This window comes from Podarcis tiliguerta, assembly GCF_965153285.1.
Source record: "Podarcis tiliguerta genome assembly, chromosome: 6".
Classification (NCBI taxonomy): domain Eukaryota; kingdom Metazoa; phylum Chordata; class Lepidosauria; order Squamata; family Lacertidae; genus Podarcis; species Podarcis tiliguerta.
Window position 1 is genome coordinate 20,826,477 of NC_139539.1, and position 22,401 is coordinate 20,848,877.

A 22,401-nucleotide genomic window follows, 5' to 3' on the forward strand; every position below is an offset into this window, starting at 1 on the left:
TTATCCTCCACCAGGGCTAGTGCCTTCTCAGTGATGGCTTCAACCTGGTGGAATGCTCTGTCCCATGAGACTAGGGCCCTTAAGGATTTAACCTCCTTCCGCAGGGCCTGTAAGACAGAGCTATTCCGCCTGGCTTTAAATTTGAATTTAGCCTGATCTTTTATTTCCCTTCCTTCCCTCCCCCTCCCCTTTTTATGAAGATTACCCGCTCTGGGACCCCACAGCTAATTCTCCCCTGGCCTCCTTGCTGGCCCAAATAGGACTAATTTAGCCAGCTAGCCCTGCTGATGATCTAATGTTTATTGGGTGGATTCCCCCCTAAATTGATTTTAGAATTTATTGTTATTCACGTTTTTATACTGTATTTTATACTGTTTTTTGTTGTATCACAATAAAGTGTTCTAAATTTGTTGTTAGCTGCCCTGAGCCTGGTTTTCTGAACCAGGAAGGGCGGGTTATAAATAAAAAAATAATATTTATTTATTATTATATTGTTTGTTATGAATAAAGCCTATATATATAATTCTAAACATTTTTAAGAAATAACAATTTTTATTTAAAAAACCGCACACATCTAAATACTGATTGATAACCTAGAGGCTAGCCTCTAAGATGCTCTCAAGTAAAATCTAAAATCTAAAAAAATAATAATTTAAAATGCAGTATAAGCACGGACAATTGGGAAACACTGGCCTGCAAGCGTCCCAATTGGAGAACAGCCTTTACCAAAGGTGCCATGGACTTTGAAGAAGCACAAACTCAGGGAGAAACAGAAAGGCACGTTTGGCAAATCCTCACCATGATCAACTCCCACCCAGAAACCTATGTCCCCACTGTGGAAGGATGTGGGTCCAGAACTGGCCTCCATACACTCTTACAGACACACTGTTAAGACTGTATTCATGGAAGACAATCTTACTCAGCCATGAGTAATTGCTGAAGCAGAAGAGAGAGGCCAGCCTAAAAGAAGATATCAGTCCATGGTACAGTGGTACCTCGGGTTAAATACTTAATTCGTTCTGAAGGTCCGTACTTAACCTGAAACTGTTCTTAACCTGAAGCACCACTTTAGCTAATGGGGCCTCCTGCTGCTGCCGCACCGCCGGAGCATGATTTCTGTTCTCATCCTGAAGCAAAGTTCTTAACCTGAAGCACTATTTCTGGGTTGGTGGAGTCTGTAACCTGAAGCGTATGTAACCTGAAGCATATGTAACCCGAGGTACCACTGTATATTGCTGTAGGCAGGAATAGAGATTGGAATATTCCTCCCATTTATTTTGAAAAGTTAGAAAATTAAAACCTGATCCTATGCATGTTTACTCAAAGTAAGTTCCAAAGATGGAGAGAAACCACAGTTGACATATTTGCTCATGCCTAGCTAAGCCAGTGCACCACCATCTACTGTCAGGGTTCTGTGACAGGTTGAAGGATATACAGTAGGTACACACAGTTCTTGGTCTTGGAGTAATTTTGAGGCAGGTTTAATGTAAACATACTTTCCCTGTATATGTGGAGGTTTCCCCTGGCATACAGGAACTTCCTTGTGCTTTCTCCTTCTCTGACACTCCAGACCACCCAGAGCCATTTTACAATTTATTGGGAATGATAATATAAAGTCCATAAGAAATGTTTAGTCATTTATTGCTATATGAATTTACTTCTTCTAAATAAAGCATGAGAACTATGTTTACACTGACAGCAATCTGTTTATTGCGTGCATAAGCAGATTTACACAAGGACATAATGGGTGCGATACAGAAAAGCGATCTGTTGTGCTGATGATGTCTTCCTCTCCCCTGTGGAATCGCAGGCACCGGAGAATGGAAGCTGGGAACGAGATCACAGAATTTTGCAAGTGCTTCTGATGATTTCCTTTGGCAAGTAGCATCTGGTCCTATTCATCACAAAGGGTGGTATGCAACATAGGGTTACCGTATTTTTCGCCCTATAGGACGCACCGGCCCATAGGACGCACCTAGTTTTTTGGGGGGGAAATCAAGAAAAAAAATTTTATTTCCCCCCCAGGTTTGCGCAGCCATACCCAAGCTAGAAGAGGGAGACGGAGCGCACCGTCTCCCTCTTCTGCCTTCAGGGACAGCCTCTCTAGCCTCCGTGGGGCAGCGGCTTGCCCCGCTGTCCCCCCGAGGTTGTAGGGCTGGTGGGGGGGGGGAGAAGCAAGCTTGTTTCTCTCTCCCCCCCCCAGCCTCCAGATCAGGTGGGGGAATAGCGGGGTGGCGGTGCTCCGCCTCCCCGCTATCCTCCGAGGTTGTGGGGCTGTCAGTGGGGAAAAGCAAGCCTGCTTCTCCCCCGCCAGCTTCCAGATCAGGTCCGGGAATAGCGGGGTGGCGGTTCTCCGCCTCCCCGCTATCCCCCGAGGTTGTGGGGCTGGCAGGGGGGAAAAGCAAGCCTGCTTCTCCCCCCCGCCAGCCTCCAGATCAGGTGGGGGAATAGCGGGGTGGCGGCGCTCCGCCTCCCTGCTATCCCCCGAGGTTGTGGGGCCGGCAGGGGGGAAAAGCAAGCCTGCTTCTCCCCCTGCCAGCCTCCAGATCATGTCGGAGAATAGCGGGGTGGCGGTGCTCCGCCTCTCCGCTATCCTCCGAGGTTGTGGGGCTGGCAGGGGGGAAAAGCAAGCCTGCTTCTCCCCCCGCCAGCCTCCAGATCATGTCGGAGAATAGCGGGGTGGCGGCGCTGCGCCTCCCCGCTATCCTCCGAGGTTGTGGGGCTGGCAGGGGGGAAAAGCAAGCCTGCTTCTCCCCCTGCCAGCCTCCAGATCATGTTGGAGAATAGCGGGGTGGCGGTGCTCCGCCTCCCCGCTATCCTCCGAGGTTGTGGGGCTGGCAGGAGGGAGAAGCAAGCCTGCTTCTCCCCCCCGCCAGCCTCCAGATCAGGTGGGGGAATAGCGGGGTGGCGGCGCTGCGCCTCCCCGCTGTCCCCCGAGGTTGTGGGGCTGGCAGGGGGGGAAAGCAAGCCTGCTTCTCCCCCCCGCCAGCCTCCAGATCAGGTGGGGGAATAGCGGGGTGGCGGCGCTCCGCCTCCCTGCTATCCCCCGAGGTTGTGGGGCTGGCAGGGGGGAAAAGCAAGCCTGCTTCTCCCCCCCGCCAGCCTCCAGATCAGGTGGGGGAATAGCGGGGTGGCGGCGCTCCGCCTCCCTGCTATCCCCCGAGGTTGTGGGGCTGGCAGGGGGGAAAAGCAAGCCTGCTTCTCCCCCCCACCAGCCTCCAGATCATGTTGGAGAATAGCGGGGTGGCGGTGCTCCGCCTCCCCGCTGTCCCCCGAGGTTGTGGGGCTGGCAGGGGGGGGGAAGCAAGCCTGCTTCTCCCCCCTGCCAGCCTCCAGATCAGGTGGGGGAATAGCGGGGTGGCGGCGCTCCGCCTCCCCGCTGTCCCCCGAGGTTGTGGGGCTGGCAGGGGGGGAAAGCAAGCCTGCTTCTCCCCCCCCCCCCCCGCCAGCCTCCAGACCAGGTCGGGGAATAGCGGGGTGGCGGCGCTGCGCCTCCCCGCTGTCCCCCGAGCTTTTGGGCTGCAGGCTGCTGCCCGCAAGCCTTGGCAGCCAGCGGGACCTCCCGCCGGGTTTGCAAGACTTGCGGATAGCTTCCTGAAGCCTGGATAGCGAGAGGGGTCGGTGCGCACCGACCCCTCTCGCTCTCCAGGCTTCAGCGAAAGCCTGCATTCGCCCCATAGGACGCACACACATTTCCCCTTCATTTTTGGAGGGGAAAAAGTGCGTCTTATAGGACGAAAAATACGGTAAACTGAATGTCCTGTTAGCATCAGGGTTTCTGCTTGTGCAATGGAACATTCTATCCCTCTCCTCCCTCTGCATCCCCCAGACCTGTTCTGGGGTCCCCCAACTCTCTGGAGCAGATTTGGGACCAGGCATTCTTAGAGGTATGAGGGTAGGGATCCCATAGCATTACTGCAGCTACAGTGGTACCTCGGGTTCATAGCTGTCAACTTTCAAATTTGAAAATAAGGGATCAGCAGCCTCACCTGTCCCGGGGACAGTCTACGGGATATCTAACAATCCGGGATAGAAGCGGGAAGCAGCAGGAAACGGCGCTGGAATAAGGGAATTTCCTGCAAAAAAAGGGAAGGTTGACAGCTATGCTCTGGTTAAGTACTTAATTCGTTCCGGAGGTCAGTTCTTAACCTGAAACTGTTCTTAACTTGAAGCACCACTTTAGCTAATGGGGCCTCCTGCTGCTGCTGTGCTGCCAGAGCACGATTTTTGTTCTTATCCTGAAGCAAACTTCTTAACCCAAGGTCCTGTTTCTGGGTTAGCAGAGTCTGTAACCTGAAACGTCTGTAACCTGAAGCGTATGTAACCCGAGGTACCACTGTATTTAGTTGCATACTGTTCAAGGCGGCTTACAATGTAATATTTAAAATACTATTTAAAAGATACATTGAAATAAACTGAAAACAGAAAATCTTTAAAGGAAGCAGAAAAGTAATCCAAGTAAAACAGGTAACAAATCAATAGTGCAAGTTTATCTAAACTTAAAGAGGGTACTCCTGAAATGGCCCTCCCTTTTCACTCCTCAATTTGCAGGTGGTGAAATGGGCCTATTGTGGATATTCTTTTTGAGGTTGGGGCGATATTAGCGGGAGACCATGAAACATAGCTGAGCTCGGGGTGGCCATGAAATTGCTTGTTCTCCAGAACCCCCCTCAGGATGTTGTTACACCAGGACATAACATTACTCAAAGGGTTTTCTGGGAAATGAATCTGGCAGCTGTCGAGGGGAGCTACTGATTCCATGGAAAACCCAGAGAGGGTGAGGATGAAGTGAAAGGAAAATCTATTTTGTCCCCCCACCCCCCCCACCCCCCAAAAAACACACAATTTGAGAGAGAGGATGGGTGAACACTGATTTTTTTAAAAAAAATAAAAAACTTTCTAGGTGTATATTTGGGGGAGAAACAAGCTGGTTTGGGTTTTATACATGTAATGTTTTGCACTGCTGTAAAATATATATATATCAAAGCACCATAATAAAGCAAGTGCATTTAGGCTTTTACACAACAATTTTAATTAAGACTGTTCCTATGTTCACTTTTGCTGCAAGGAAGTTAGTGACAGTGCTGAAGCCTTTTGGGGAAATAAATGATTCCTGCTAGTTCGCTATCCTCATGTCCTCTTCCTAACCTTTCCCTCTTCATTCCTGTTATGGATGGAGGGCCAATGGTTCCACAAGCAAAATGTTTTGCTGCCTAGAGCAGGGTGTGAGCATTTTGAGAATGTACCAGCTGTTTCAGGTCACTTATGGCTTAAGTAACTCATTCCTTCTGAGTGATTTATTCGGCTGGTGGCTCATTGAGTTGCCAAAGTTTTACAGACACTATGTGAGGCAAAGATTTATCAGCTGCAGGCAAAGGGAGCCGTTTGTTAGTCACAGGAAAGGGTAATTAGTCCATTTACAGGGCTTGACATATTGTGTCTCCAGCATCGGCAAGGAAGGGATGGTGAGCCTGAACCACATATTCCTGTTCTCAGGTGAGACAATGGAAGGAAGACTTAGAGGGTGGCTAAGTGAGTCTAGAGAACGTGACACAGAGAGCTGCAATATGTTTGTGCACTTAAACAAGACATGACACAATACATGGCTGTACATCTTTCTGCCCAATTAGGAGTTGTTATACCTTATACGTATTTAGTTAGTGCTCATGTATCTGCAATCAGTAAATGGTGTATGGTTTTGTTTATATGTTTAATGGCTGCCCTATACTCAAAGAAATCTAGGCAGTTTACAGAATTAAAACAAACGACAACACACATGACATCAGATTGAATGTAAAAGGTTATTAGTAAAAAAAGGGTAAAGAAAAAGATCTAATAAGATATAAGGAAATGTAATTATATTACGATATTAAGATTATGATAAAATTAAATTATGGCAGAGGGAAGGAATTTGCTGACAGAATATATGATTTGGAATACAGAGAAGGGAGGTCTGGGGAGGTCGGAGAAACAAGTTAATGCAAAGAATACAAGGAGATAAAAATGGTTTTTAATATTTTTATTTTTATTTTTAATATTTTCTGCTGCTTTGTGATTGTATGTTGCCGTGTTTTCCTATTTTTTCCTTTTTTTGTTGTGTTGTTTTTTACCTTTTGTCGTTTTGTATTTATTGTAAAATCCAATAAAATATTATATATATAAAAAAACCAGAATTAAAAAAAACAAAACTTACAGTAAAGCAACAGAATACAATCAGTGTCATACCATAATAAAATCCTCTTTTAAACAGAGAGGATTGTCCAGACTTATGCAACCTGGCATCCTCCAGATGTTTTGGGTTACAACTTCCATCCATGCTGACTATGGCTGATGGGAGTTGTGGTCCAAAACATCTGAAGGGCACCAGCTTGCTGAAAACTGGGATAGTCAAGTAATCCAGATTTAATCTCATCCTTACTTCATTACTTAAACATCAAGTGGTGCAATCTCACATCACAGGCAGAAGCTTTATATCACCTCATTGTTTCTCATTTTAGTCAGTCTAGGCACTCTACCACAAGTTCTCAAGTATCGAGTAATCAAGCTGAGAAGGCAGAAGGTCCCTAGTGCAAAAAATTAGTATCTTGCATAACATGTCCACAGTAACATCCCGTGGCTCTGTCACAAAACCAGATACATACAGACAATTCCCCTTCACACAATCCTACACGTAATCATATACACAGTTCATTTATCAATAATGCACATATTTGACTTCCCATGCACTCATATATGCCTGTACCACATCAGCATTTTTTCCTGGGAGCTCCGGACTTGAGGTCACCTTCCACGTTGAAATGATATTTGAACTTCTGCTCTGAGCTGATTTATAAATTATTTGACTACAAAGATAATACAGCATCCAAAATCAAAAATAGTGTTTCAGACAATTCTCCAAACCCTCCCCACTCTCCACAGTCTGAAATGAGTTTTCAGTTCTAGTTTGAAGCCCAATCCAGTTTAATGAGAAAGAAACAGATAATACATGAGGAGAGATGGAGGGGGCAGACACAAGGTTTGTTACCAATGTGGTTTTGAGGATCATCCAGACCAAGCCATCCTTTCATGGGGGAGTTATCCAGAACAGTGTGTGTGTGTGTGTGTGTGTGTGTGTGTGTGTGTAAAATATTAGAGTTCATCCATTACCCAACAAAATGCATTGAAGGCATGTAATATTAAGATTAATGCCAGTAGAATGAGAAATGCAAATACCTCTTTCATTTTATTGTAGACTTCCCATTGTCTAGAAATTCATGATTGTAGGAGAAGTTAGCAAGGCACATAATGGTCCTGACTTTTTAAAAATTAGGTTATTTTATGACCATTGATAACATTGTGGCTAATTTATGACAAATCTCATGCTTCACAGCCTAAGATGCTCATTTGCAGGGATTGCAAGAGATGAGAAAAGAAAGGGAAGCCTCCTGATATAATTACTTTTTCAGTTGACTAAATTCATTGTCAGGGGGCAGGGGTAACTTGGCCTCTGGGAGAGGCAAGATAGAGAAATGGCCAGGAACACTAATGCTATGTTGTTTGGGTTTTATAAAATAAAGTTACTATAAAATGAGCACATTTCACACCTTCATGAAAGTGGATTCTGAGAGTCAGACAGTGCTTAGAATTTGCAAAATTAGATTGGAAAGGAACACTTGGCTATGTCTATATTGTGACTGAGAAGTCCTAAGGTAAAAGGCTGGGGGGGGGGGAGAGACCTTGAGAAGAGACCTTATCTTTTCCTATGTCCTACTAACTTGCTCCAGCCATGGCGGAAGGTATGGGAATGGCTGTTTCATTTGTTTTGTCTCCATTTTCCTCCCCTACCATTTCTCCTTCCATTGACATCAGCAGGAGGAGAAATCACAACGCCAGCTGCAGTGGTTTGCCCTTTTGCGGGGCATATTGGGGGTGTAAGGAGCCTTCTGCCATTCACCAACAATGCACACCACCAGTAGTATACACCTAGAGCTGTAGAGCTTTCAGCAGGCGTACTTGAAGATCCTCTGCGGGTGTATGTGGAGCTGGTGGAGCAGCCACATCCTAAGACAAGCATAAGCAAACTCAGCCCTCCAGATGTTTTGGGACTACAACTCCCATCATCCCTGACCACTGGTCCTGTTAGCTAGGGATGATGGGAATTGTCCTGAAACATCTGGAGGGCCGAGTTTGCCTATGACTTTGGATGACTTTAGAATAGCAGCCTAGATTTGCTCAATAGTTTTATTGATGGCATTAGATATCAGTGGCTTTACTGCAGGTAGTTTATGGTGACCTCTTCTTTGTCTAGTTCGTAAGTGATCAGGGACTGATTAATTAAGACGATGCCTGCTGAGCATCCAAAAATTAATCTGACCTTAAAAAGAATAATCAGCTGTGAACTGACATATTTTCTCTTAGGACTTTTGCATACTGTATGCCATTCATTTCATAAAGTGCTTTAGAAGCATCTGTGTTTGCTGTTCCCCTTACTAATGTTTATGTGCCTGCTTATTGCTCCATTATTGTTTTGTTCTGTGTAGGTGCTTTTATTTGGGTTGTGTGAGTCATTTTGGAGATGTTGTTCAGCAGAATAGCATGGTAAAAACTGAATAAAAATTTTAAGGCTTGGTGTACAGAGGGTTTGATTTGAAAGATCATGGGCCGGATTCACCTACCCTGTTCTGCTAGTGGCAGGCAGAGCAAGGACTTTTGCTAGTTAGGGTTGCCACCTTTGTTCTGGCAAAATACAAGACAAGACTGAGGAGGGGGGTAGTGGGGTAAATTTTTTTCCACCTGGCATTGAAGTGACTTCAAAGCAATCCATTACAATTCATTGCAGCCTAACACGATGGCCCCTCTGGAATTTGACACACACACACAAATTTGTAAATCTGTCTGTGCTTTGCTACCCAGAGCTTAAATGCATTACCTTATCATTTATTCTTAAATGGTTGTTTTTAACTGAAATGCTTTGAGGTTGTTGTTGTTTTCAGTCAAGTGGTATATAAATTTTAATAAATAAGATTCCATATCCTAGTTCCAGTGGAAAGGGGGAATGAATGAATGAATGAATAAAACTTTATTTGCATAGCCAACAGGCCATAGCACCGAAGGACAAACACCAACAGAAATACATTACAAATATAGTTAAAATCTTGTGACCTATTAAAACCCTAGGTAAATTAATAATCTCAGTACTTAAAACTTAGCAGAAGTAATAAAATAATAGTACTAAAACATGATAATAATCATAAAAACCCAGGCGAGGAATCCGGGTGACCACACTGATATCATTCAGATACCAGCTCTCAATCTCATTGCTCTCTCGATAAATTTGGCAACCTTCTCTGTTGTCGAGCTGTTCTGATCGGCTAGAAGTGAGCACAATTTGGCTTCGCAAGAGCGGCCGGGGATGGCAGATAGGAGCGGCGTGATGGTCTCGTCCCTAAGATCTTTATATAGGGAGCAAGACAAGAGAACGTGTGACGCCGTCTCTACATAGCCAGCTCCACAGGGGCAGAGCCGGTTCTCAAATGGAATTTTTTGATATCTGCCTTCAAGAACAGCTGACGGTAACATATTTAGTCTGGCCAGTGTAAAGGCCCGCCTAAGTTTTGGGATGGTTAAGGTGGACAAATAAGGTGCCCGAAAATCAAAATGGGAGGGGGGCAGATAGGCGTACCAAGCACTAAATTTCTTAATATAGGCCAGATTATTCTGCTGCTCAATATCCTTCAAGCGCTGTTCGATAATGGTTTTTGCCTTGGGGAGACCCACTTCCAGGAGATGCTGTGCTTGTAGGCCACATGTAAGTAGTTTTTGATGCACTACTTTGGACCACCGACTTCTATGAGCGTCTCGTGCTACTAGAGGTAATAGTCCGGATGGGTTTAAATTTAAACGAAGCCAATAGTTGAATGTTCTTATCCAGGTCCGGGTCTCGACGGAGAGGAGGCCGGTCTCCAGCCGTAGGGCCGCATTTGGTACGCATGATGGAACGGCTAGAATCTGTCTTAGGAATTTAGACTGGACTGTTTCGAGTGTGCGGCAATGATTTCCCGTCCAGATTTGGGCCCCGTAGAGTAGTTGTGCCAAGGGTTTTGCTTGAAAGACCTCCAAAGCTGCTGGGATATGTCTGCCCCCCTTCGTAAAGTAAAAGCGAGACAGTATTTTGACGCTTTGAGATGCTTTTTCCCTAGCATATTTATGATGGGCCTCCCAGGCCCCTGTTGACTGGAAAACTACTCTGAGGTATTTGAAAATTTTGACCTGTTCTATTGGCTGATTGTCCATCTCCCATCTGTGATGTCTGTGTCTCCTAGCGAAGACCATGACTTTAGTTTTTTGGTGATTGACCACCAATTGATCTCTCCTGCAGTAAGCTGAGAATTCTCTTAGTAGCCTTTTGAGGCCTACTTTAGTTCGTGATAAGAGAACCGCGTCATCCGCATAGAGGAGCACTGAAATTGATTTTTCGGCCAGTTTGGGGGCATGAAACTCCGGGGATGTTAGGTGTTTGACCATGTCATTGATATATAAGTTAAATAAGGCTGGGGCTAGAATGCAACCCTGCTTGACTCCTTTGGTGGCTGGTACAGGGCCAATTAGTTGCCCATTTACTGAGGCTCTTACATATAACTTGGAGTCTTTATATAGGCTTTTTATCAAGAATAATAATCTTTTGTCAATGTTGGTAGCATTGAGTTTCGCCCAGAGTTTGATTCGTGAAATCGAGTCAAAGGCCGCCTTTAGGTCAATAAATGCTGCGTATAGAATCCCACGTGTTTTGTTGACATATTTGTCAATGAGATGTGCTAATACGAAGCAATGGTCTATTGTTGTTCTGCCCTGTCTGAAGCCGGCTTGCTCCTCTGCCAGAACTGCCTCAGTTTCCATCCAGTCGATTAGTTTAATGTGGAGGTGTTTGGCGTACAATTTGCTGGGAATGGGGAGGAGGCTGATGGGTCTGTAGCTCGCTGGATCTGCCATGGGACCCTTTTTATAGATTGGGATGATTACTGCCTCTGTCCAGCAACCAGGGATTATGCCTGTTGAATCGATGTATGTAAATATTGACGCCATTATAGGAGCCCACCAACTGGTATTGTTCTTCAGGAGCTCTGCTGGAATGTAGTCTATGCCCGGGGCTTTGTTGTTTTTCAGTTGGGCAATTAGTTTCCCCACCTCCTCTATGGAGACAGGAGGCCAATATGGTAAATTCTCAGAGTAGGCACTTGGATCGTTGTGCTGAGCTTTGTCATCATAGAAGAGGGTTTGGAAATATTTCATCCACTCCTGGGGTTCTACAGTGCATGTGGGACCAATCTGCTCTTGGCCCAGGAGCCCCCTAATGGTACGCCAGAAGGAGGTTGAGTCTTTGTCATTCGAGGCCTTCACTAGTCTACACCAGGCCATTCTCTCGGCTTTTTGTTTTTTTACCTTTAATAGCTGTTTGTAATTTCGTCTTAAATAGATGTAGGCCATAAATAGCGAAGGTGCTCCGGTGTTTCTGTAATTCCGATAGGTTGATCTCAGACGTTTCCTTGCTTGTCTACACTCCGAATCAAACCAACTCTCTTGATCCTTTGCCCGCTTTGTAACAGAGTTAAGTATCTCAGTTGTTAGGAAGGTCTTTAGTCTTGCTAATAACTCGTTGAACGAGTCCATGGCCTTTGCCCCGGTATTGGCTAATACAATGGCTGAGTAGATGGTCTTCACGTCTTCCGAATGGAGGAGGTGAGTTAGCTCTGTATTAAGCATGGGGGACCATTTAATGCTTCTGGGGGCCAATGATCCCAGGTTAACGATGGGGGTGTAGTAAAGGTTAGCCGTGGGTTTGTTAAACGATGGGCCATTAAGCGCTAAAGTTAGTGGGAGGTGGTCGCTTTCGGTGTTATGTCCCACTTGAAACGTCGATACAGAATTATAGGCGAATCTTGATATCAGAATATAGTCTATCACACTTCCTCCCATCTTTGAAAGATGGGTATACTCCCCTGGGTGCTCCTCTTCCCTACTACCATTTAATATCATCAGCTCCCTTCTTTTTGCGACCTGGGCTAGGCATAGCCCCGAGAAATTACATTTATTATCTTTAGAAAGTCGTGAGACGCATTCTTCGGTTGGGCTTTCAGGGTCCTGAATCTGATTATATTGGCTGTAAAGGTTGTCATCATCAGTTCCCATACGGGCGTTGAAATCCCCCCCGATTATGATCGGTGTAGAAGGGTAGGAAGATTCTATGGACTCTAAGAATGCCTCTAACTCTGCCCAGTTATCTTTCACTATAGATTTTTTTTGGCAGGGGGGCAGGTAGACATTGACCACTACCAGTGCCTCTCTCTTGATTTTGAGTAGGACTGCCGTGGCTAGTGAATTGCAGTTTGGGAGGGCTTTTAAGGAATGTTCAAGCTCTGTGGAGATGAGACTAGCTAGACCTCCACTAGGCCTACCTCCCCTCACAGATGGAGTAGCAAGTAGGGAGTGGCAAGAATACCCATTGAACAAAATGGGGTCGCTGTACCAGGTCTCCTGCAGGAGGATGATATCAAATCGCTTAAGAAACATCGCAAATTGTTGATTGTTTTTCTTAGCGCGCCATCCTGCAATGTTCCAGGACAGCAGCTTTAATTCTCTGTCCCTCCATGGTGTAGATTTGTTGGGTCCACAGAGTCCAGTGACCCCTTTACATCTAAAAAAACACTCCCATTAAGTTTGTCAATAGGCATCTGCTGCATAGGGGAGTGATTATCCATAGCTCCCGGGGACTTAGGGGGGTGGTTTGGGCTTGGGGGAGTAGCTATTTCATTTGGGGAGAGTTTAAGATAGTTGAACCAGGTACTCGGAGATGTGACAGTCTGTTTTAGTTTTGCCTTACCATACACCAGCGGAGGCTGCGATTGGTCTTCCGAATCTACGCATTTAAAGGCGCCTCCCGCCGTCCTCTTGTCCACTAGGCACTTGGGGGATATAGGCCGTGTGTATGAGCCTTCCGTGGTCTCAACATGGGCCACCTTTTTGGTCAGTCTGCTTCTCAGGGTGTCCAGTCTAACCAAGATTTCCCTTTGGGCTGACGTCTGTAGTGACCAGAACCGATTTATTAGGGCATGTTCTTCTATGGAGAAAGAGTCCTCTCTGTCGTTCGAATGAAGTTGGGTCTCAATAGGAGCTTTGTTTTTCTGCTGATGCACTAGGCTCTGGTTTTGTTGGTTTTGTTGCATGTGCACTCTATCGTTTTGTTCCTCTGTTCCTGGTCTCCCTTCCCCCTTGGCCGCCAGTAGGGAGGTTGGCGGGGCCAAAGCTGGATCCGTCAAAGCTCTACCCCTTAAGGCAGTCCCTTCTTGCCGGTGGGATGGTCGTCTAGTAGATCGTGGGGAGGGGTTCATAGGGAGGGACCGTTGCTGCGAATTCCGGGCGTGATCCTCAATCCTCCTTGTAGGTCGGCTAACCAAATTTGCTGAGTTTGGGATTTTCCCAATAGTGCCCCTACAGTTGTTAAAGAAGCATCTTTGTGGGAAGATTCCATACCAGTTGAGGCGATTTTGAAGTTTGCTCAAAAGTGTAGGAAGCCTGGGAGAATCGAACTTGAGCACCAAGCGCTTAAATTTTGGAGTCTCTGGCAGCCATTCTAATGATAGGAGATCGCCCTGGGCCAAGTAGGACCTGGTCAACATTCGCAGTGAGATCACAGCAGCTTTACAATTTCTCCAGGCATGGTAGGGGAAGCGGGAGTGAACGATGTTCAAGCATATATTGTTAGGGGTGAGTTGGAGGTTTGCTAGCTGCTGCCCCCTACTTGGGCTCTGTGCCTGATGATTATCAGGTCCCTGGTGATTTGATGGCGGAATCAAAATCGGGGTAGGGGTTTTGGTGAGAGCATTTAGTTTTCCCTCTAACATATTGACGGAGGCTGATAGCACCTTTATTTCGTCAGCCAAGTGCAGGCAATATTTCTGCAAAGTCCTCAGCTCCACTGAGTGTACTATATCGCATAAAGATTTACAGTGAGAGTCGGAGTGAGGAGAGAGGCCGACTGGGCTGGAGGTTATATCCAACAGCGGTTTGTCTCCTGGCAAGGGAGTATTTGCAGTCGTTGCGAGGTCATACGGACAGTCTGCCTGCTTGGAAGTGTTTAAAAGGTTGTTTGAAGTCATTGCAGGATCATGTAGGCAATCTAACTGCTTAAAGGTAACAGGCGAAGGGGGCACGAGATTGCAGAAAAACTCTTCTAACGATGAAATAGAAGGCTCTAAGGTCTTAGGTGGTAAATCCAGCGCAGTAGGTTTCGAGATCTTAGACATAGGTTCTGAGGCATTAAAGGAAAGGTCTTCCACAGAAGAGGTACGGCCACGTTTTAGGTTCGTCATGCTGGGCCCCTAGAGCGGCTCGGTTATCTAAGAGTCCTTCAAAGGCCAAGGATAAAGAAATGGTGAATCATCTGCTGATATTGATGACACCAAATTCCATGCTTTAGTATCATCTCACCCCACATCCTCATATTGAATGCAAGGCTTTTAGTTTGGCACTTAATAGGCTGATGGGCAGGTTGTTAATTAGAATTGACTGAAATATTCCCTCTGGCTGATATTTCCACTGTGGTCCTCTATGCTGTGCATCTTGCCTGCCTATGTGTATAATTAACAATTAATGTAATGAAGTGATGGGAACCTTTACACTTTTAATATTTCTAAATACGTTGTCTTCATATGCATGAAAAATATCTTGCTTACAGAGTCTTTCCTGGAAGATCCATGCAGATATTTTAAGACTCTGATTACAAAAAAACCAAAAACAAACCATCTCGCTCTCCCCCCCCCCTCTGCCCCCCCTTTCTTGTTTGACCTTCTGGGTCATGGACAGCATTATGTAAGAACTGGCTGTATCAAAGGTAAGGTTTTGTTGTCGTAGCTTCCCCACACTCTCAGAATTTCTAACTTTTTGGCTATTTTTCCACATGGAGGCAGTGTGCATCCGTATGGCCTTCATCCTTGGATGAAGAGCCTTTTCCCAGATATGGACTACAACCCTTTCCCTCCCATGTCCAGTACTGGCTCCAGGCTTTAGTGGTCCATTGAGCAAGGTGTCTTCAGTGGACCCAACTCCTTTCTCATGGTGTTGCTACCGCCCAGTTGCTTGCCTTCTTCCTGTGGACCCAATCCACACCATCACCACTGGGAGGGAAGGAGTGAAACAAGTGGAAGGCACTCCTCCCTTTTTTGTTGTTGTCACCCCTCCTTTACTTAGGACAATGACAGCAAGGAGAAGGAATGATAGGGCCCCAGGTTTTGTGGGTTGGCAGTGGGCTCCCTGCTCATATATGCTAGTCCTGTTGAAGCCTATGCATATGGAATCCCTATTCACAACGCAGTTTCCCACCCACCCCAAAAAAGGTGGAGGGGCAGAGAAAATGAAAAAGGTATTTCTTCCTCCCCAAAGAATTCCCAAATGCCCACCGTCCTATGGGGCGGCCCTTCCAAAATGGCCAACAGGTAGTTGTTGACAGTGCCTCCATGTATGTTTATCTCCGTGTGTATACCCTTGGGGTATAGCCTGCAACCTGCTTGTACAAACATGTTAACTTTTAGCTGGAGCTATAGTGAAAAGCCAAATGCAAGAAGCCAGTACATAACATCCGGTAACTATACATATTCGCTGAAGGAATTTTAAGGTAGCTGTCAAGGAAGAAGATCTCACTCTGTGTGTGTGTGTTTCTGTAAGCAATCTTTCCACACTTCACAGGGGAAACCTGTCATCATTTCAAATGTAGTGTTACTAATGGGAAGCCACGTTCAAAAGTACCCTGTGGGTAACAAAACAAACCTTGTTTTTAAAATAAACTCTAAGGACATATTTAGCTTATCATATGGAATGCTGATGCATCAAAATGCTTTGGCATCTGTATGTGTGTGTGTGTGTGTAGTTGCTTCTTACCGCACTTCCAGACAGTTGTTATTTGGAGGTGGGATTCAAACACATGCCAGTAAATTCAAATTGTGCAATTATGGTTGAGTGGGAGGTCTTGCACAACAAACACACTTCTCCAAAAGATCAGACTTCTTTGTGATAACGAAAGTGATGGGGAAATGTGCAGAATAGTGTGGGATAATACTTACTCTGATGCAACAGCATCTAACCTCTCTGCAAACAAAAAGGAATTAATGCTCAATGAACAGGTTAGTCAGAAGCACCCTTAGAAACAAGCAAAATGCAAGAGCGATTAATTTGTTGCTGTGCTCTATTTCATACTTGTAGGTGAAAGGCAAATACACACACATTTTTTAATAAAAAAAATCTGCCTACTTATACAGATGAAAACTGGACAAAACCCTTTTACTGATCCGTCATATTATTGCATCATAATTTGCATACAGACCTCATAACTTTACAATTCTGGTTGTTTATTTATTCCACATCTGTTGCTGCCCTTCTAGTGCTTAGCTTTTATTCTACATTATCTGTTTATTCTACACAACTTGTTTTAGTAAATGATCTGCACATAGTGGATAAAGTTCCGTCACTGTTGTTGTTTTCTTAAAGAAATGTAAGAGTTCCACAAAGAAGCCCTGGAGGCCCTAATTAATGGGTATTTTTTTGGCTTGTAACAAAGATATATTGCCTAATATTACATTCCTTGCAGTCATATGCTAATTAAAAGGCGTAGTATATACAATTGCTCTCCATCAAAGTGATTGAAAGCTTACAAAGATGCTTTCTTTTGCCTGTGGGGAGGATAGAAGACACCATCAGTCACCATGACTGTGCCTTAGGAATGAATGCTCCTGTTTTGGATGTAAACTTTTCTTAGGCATTTAAAAGGCTTGAAGGTGTTTCATTTCCTAATTCTGTATGCAGTCATCATGTACCGTATCTTCTTATAACAAGCTATTATGGTGACAAGGAAGGTCTCAACAGACTAATATCCGCATTGTTTTAAATGAATACACAAATGCATACCTGATGTTCTTGATGACGGCATTGTTGACTCTGCCAAGAATCCAAGAGGCCATGTAGACAAGATTTGGCTTCTGTGGTCTGCCTTTCTGTCTGTCTTTCAATATATGCTGATGCAGCTCTCTGTTAATCTGCTTTCAAAAGTAAAATGGGTGAGGTTAGAAAGACTCATTCATAACAATGTTAGGACTCAGAAACCTAATGGCATTCTGTCAAGTTCTAAAGCTCAAGTTGTTGCGGACATACAATAACCTTGTATGATTGCCACCCCTTATTTTTTTCCATATCATTTTTATTAGTTTTACAGTAATAGTTTCCATTGCAATATCTCCTCTTATATTATACATTTTGGCTTTTTAGGGCCCTGACTTCCTTCAAACCTTCCTTACAATTTTCTATCTTTTATTTCAAATTTCTCATTTTCACTATTTAACCATTGCTTTAAAATCAAAAACATTAAAATATCATACATTCTTATTCTTATCTGCAGCGGTTTTTGTCGGTAATTCCTCTTGTTTCCACTTCTGTGATAAAAAAATTCTTGCTGCCGTTGTTGCGTATAGGAAAAGCTTAATATCTTGTCTGTTAATTTCTGTACCTACAATTCCCAGTAAAAATGCTTCTGGTTTTTTAACATATGTATACTTCAACATTTTCTTAATCTCATTATATATTATATCCCAGAAGCCTTTCACTTTCTTACATTCCCACCACATATGTTAAAAGTTATGTTCTTTTTCTGCCACCCCTTATAATTTGATATTTTGTGCCTTAATGGAGAGTAACTTTATTTGCAACACAGAGTGTTCTATCTGTGATACAATATGCTTCTATGTGTAATAGCTGAGGAATTCTTTCTCTGCACCTTAAATTATTTTCCCAAACCACAGTCAAAACCAACATGGAGGGCAGTATTCACCAAATGAATCCTGTCAGCAGAAGGTGTATTTGGGGGGTGGGGGGCACATATCAGCCTGTGCACTAGGCTGAGACCTTGTAGTGGCACCCCAATGGCCATTAAGTGGATTATCCATGGGAGCCTCCCCACCCACATAAGCCTGCTATGGATCTTGTCTAGTACCTTCAGCATCTGCTATGAGAACCTGCCAGCGAAATATAACAAAATGCAAGCACAAATTACAAGCCACAGATATTGCAAAAGCTCCACATCACAGAGGCCAGTCATGACTGGGTAGAATTCTTATCCAGCCCTATCAACCAGCAGCTAATCTTTGTGCAGAACCAGGTAACAGAGGAGGTAGCATGCTTCTGAATACCTGTTGCTGGAAACAACAGAGGGGGGGGTGCTCTTGTGCTCAGGTCCTGCTTGCATGCTTCCCATGAGCCACTGTGAGAACAGGATGCTGAAGAATTTGGGACACTGACCTGTTCCATTAGGGGTCTTCTTCTGTTCTGTTCTTAAGTGTGGGAAGAATGCCCAGTGATGGATCTCCCAACAGACTGACTAAATATATCCATCTATTGTAAATTAAACACTGTAAAACCCTAGTTCCTTGATCAATCTTGCATGAGCTAACTTAAGGATTTAATGGATGGGCTAATTGATGGTTTTTGTCACATAATGGAATAATGGCAGCTTGATTCATTTAAGCATTATCTTTGTTAAAAACAGTATTTTTGCCCCCAGGCCACTTGATTTAACACACCTGGCACTTAAGCGCTGCAGACATACTTTGTCAACTAATTGCTATATATAATGTTTTCCCTTCTGCTCTAATTTTAAAGACAGCAAAACATGTTGCCAAATTACAGGTTAGTTTTATGTGCTACTGCTATTAATGTGCATGATTAGGCATGATTAATAGAAGGTGTGTTAACTTTTTTTGTGGGCCAATGGAAAATTATAGAGACATGGTACACTTTATAATATCATTGCATTCCTTTGATGCACTGCAGAATGGCAGGGTGGCTCTGAGTTGTAAAACCTATGCATCCTTTTAATGGAATGCTTTTATGAGAAGTTGTTCATCTGCTCTACTGGCCTACTTGTAGTTTAACACAACCCAGGTGTTTATATTATACACAATGGTGTTTTGGTTTACAAATTTAGTTCCTAAATTATTGTGCCTTTTGCTAAGCTTCTACAAAGCAAACACTCAGATTAAGTGTTTACATTTGATGCTCATCAGATTTGCAGATGACACCAAACTGGGAGGAGTAGCCAGTGCTGCTGAAGACAGAACCAGGATTCAAAATTACCTAAACAGATTGGAGAACTGCACCCAAACTAATTAAATGGATTTCAGTAGGGACAAATGTAAGGTTCTGCACTTAGGCTGTAAGAACCAGCTGCACATATATAAGATGGGGGGGACACCTGGCTTGCCAGTAGCACATGTGGGAAGGATCTAGGGGTCTTCGTAGACCACAAGCTTAACATGAATCAACAGTGTGATGCAGCAGCAGCAAAAAAAGAAAAAAGCTAATGCTCTTCTTGACTGCATCAACAAAAGTATAGTGTCCAGATCTGTCTTCTGCTGACTGCTGTGGTCATCAACTGAGGTCCTCTTAGGTATTTCATTAATGCAGTTCCTCTGTCTTGTAATGTCTTCGGACAGGACCTTCTTGGTGATTGTGCCTCACCTTCAGAACTCCCTCCCAAAGGGAGGGTCATCCTGCTCTTAATCACCTTTCGTTGAAGGTGAAGACCTTCCTTTTAGAAAGAGCATTTAATAAGACACATGTAAGCCCTCTTTTATGCTATGGTTAATTATGCTAGAAATAGTTTTGCTGCTACTTTTAAGGATTTTTTTTATGTCATTGCTTTTATGCTATCAGTTGAACTCCCTTGTTTTAATTATACACCTTTAGGTGCCAGGCAAAAACATTCCTTTTTAACCAGGCCTTGGGTTGATCTGATTTACATCTCCTATGCCCTTTTAAAATGTGTTTTTTTTGGGGGGGGCTATTGGGTTATTGCTTATATTTTTATTATGTATTTTGTGGTTTTATAGCTTGGTTTTATTCTGTGAACTGCCCTGAGATCCCTGGGTATAGGGCGGTATATAAATTCAATAAAAATAATAAAATAATAATAGTATATATTGTTAGCTGCCTTGGACTATTTTTAGGAATGGTGGGCTAAACCTATGAATGAATGAGTAAATAAATAAATAAATAAATAAATAAAGCCTTTGCTAAGTGCATTATCATTAATCTTATTTCCTTTCTACCCATTGCTGCAACCTGAGAGTCCAATCACATCACTGAATTCACATGCATTTGGAGATTGTAAGCTGAGTGATAACAAAAGTCTGAACTCATGCTCTATCCAGGTCACAGAGTCTGCTAAACCTTACTCCTTTTCTATTCATGCACTCAGCTTCCTTCTCAGTTGCTGTAAAAGCACAAAGTTTCAAAACACAGTGAGAACTCCTTTACATTTGTTTGCAAAATTCACCTGAGTTGGTAGCTATCACTTTCATAAAGCCACTGCCTTAGGTGTTGAAGAAAGCAATACAATTTTTGCAACTTCAATTTTGTCTGTAAAAGGGAATCCATATCCTGTTCCAGGTAAGTCCAGCACCAAAGAAGGGAATTGTGCTAAATCCCTGGCAGAACAATGGTAGCATAGCTTTGCTGAATGCAGCAGAGCTGCTGTCAAACATGTCCACAAGGACATAACACAGTCTCTACTGTGCTCTCCTTCAAACATACACTGACTCCTTTACTGATATTTCTGCATGGTTTGCCCCACCCACACCCCATATTCTTTTTTTTTAAAAGCTTACATTTCATTTTAGATATATCCCATTAATACTCGATTGCTAGGGATGGGTGCAGATTCTATCTTGTCTTGAAGTCAAGTCTTCCTGCCATAATAGAAATTGGGTCCTTAGAGTTGTGGCACCTACGCTTTGGAATTCCCTCCCGTTAAATATCAGACAGGCTTCATCTTGGTTGTCTTTTCAGTGTCTACTGCAAAAATTCCTTTCCCAACAAGCAAAACAGGTCAGTAAGAAGAGAGAGTGGGCAAAGTGAACAATAAAACAATCTGAAGTAACATATTTACAGTTCACAATATCTGAAAATCAGTTAGCCTAACATTGTCTTTTCTTACTTTATCTTTTTGTAAGCCACTTTGAGGGTTTTTTGTTTTCATTTTTACAATCAAGCAGTGTATAACTTTTATGAAATAAAAGAATAAAGGCTTTTCCAGGATTTGTGGGGACCCAAGAATAACTCCACCAGTGTAAGCTTTTTTAAAAAAACTAAGGCTACCATTTCGGTTTGCAGTGCAAATAATTCAAGCTGCAGCATGAGAAGTCATGGGTTAATTGCATTCCCTGATCACCTAGCTGTCAGCTAATGCTCAGTTATTATGCACAACTACAGAAGTTAAAAACGGCACGAAAATTGCTACCTTACCTATTAAATAGGTGGAGTCGGAAGCAAGTGGTTCCTTCCGAATAATTCATCTGACAGGCTTCTACAGCATTGAGAGATGTGTGGAGCCGTCATTGCCCCAAGCTTCCATTGCCTGGATTTACTAAATTGCTAATATTGTTCTAAGCAGTAGAGATTATGACAACTTATTATTTTCTTTGAGAATTCTACCCAGTGGCGTTATACTTGGCATTGAAGGAATCACTTTGAAAAGCTTGTGTGTTTGTCCCTTAATAGTTGGTAAGCTATTATCATCCTCCTAACTTTTCATTATAATGTAAATAAAGACTTTAACCATGTTGCTACAGATTTGGTTTCATTAGAGTCCTGTGATAGTTGGGTAAGAGCTGTGCATCTGCTGCTGTTACATCAAACCCCCACATATATAGGAAAATAGGACACTTCCTTTTCTTTAGGCCCTGTTGTGCACCTGTGATGATGATGTAGTCTGCACAGCAGACCCGCTAAGGTACCTCTGTGTGAAATGCTTCACACAGCACATTGTTGGATTATGGAATTTGCTTAAACAAGTTGTGGTGATGGCCACCAATTTAAGCTTTAAAAGGAGATTAGACAAATTCATGGAGGATAAGGTTACCAATGGCTGCAACTGAACACAAGTTCTAGGATCAGATGTACCCTGTTACTGATACCAGGAGAGTTCTATTGCACTCATCTCTTGCTTGTGGGCTTCCCTTAGGCATATGGTGGGTCCTCTGTGGGAGACAGTAAGCTGGGCTAGATAGGTCTTTGGTCTGATCCATCTGGGCTCATGTTGACTCAACTTTGTGGTCCTTCCCACATGTACTACTGGCAAGGCAGGTGTCTCCCATCCTATATTTGTTCATTTAATTACTCCTGCCCAAGATTATTCCTACCTTACATTTATACTTCCTGAAATTCAAGCTGTTGGTTCTGGCCAAGTTCTCAAATCTGTTTAGGTCATATTGAATCCTAATAGCCATCCAAAGTTGTATAGACACTTTCTCGTCCTAGGGTAGCTCCAGGGCCCAGGACGGTGAAGTTTCTCCACTCACATTTCTCTGTTTAGCTGTCTCCAACTTG

General features: G+C 43.7%; 1 protein-coding gene and 1 long non-coding RNA gene across 5 annotated transcripts in view; one reads left to right on the forward strand and one right to left on the reverse strand.

The window, feature by feature from the left end:
- SULF2 (sulfatase 2) overlaps positions 1-22,401 on the forward strand; it is a 265,789-nt gene that overhangs the window by 52,302 nt on the left and 191,086 nt on the right. The window lies entirely within an intron of this gene.
- Positions 539-22,401, reverse strand: part of LOC310680437 — a 33,411-nt gene continuing 11,548 nt past the window's right edge. Inside the window, exons 2-3 of the long non-coding RNA XR_014512754.1 lie at positions 16,933-17,060; positions 539-1,894 (exon numbers count right to left, since the gene is read on the reverse strand). This is a non-coding gene — a long non-coding RNA (uncharacterized lncRNA). The remainder of the gene's footprint in view (positions 1,895-16,932; positions 17,061-22,401) is intronic.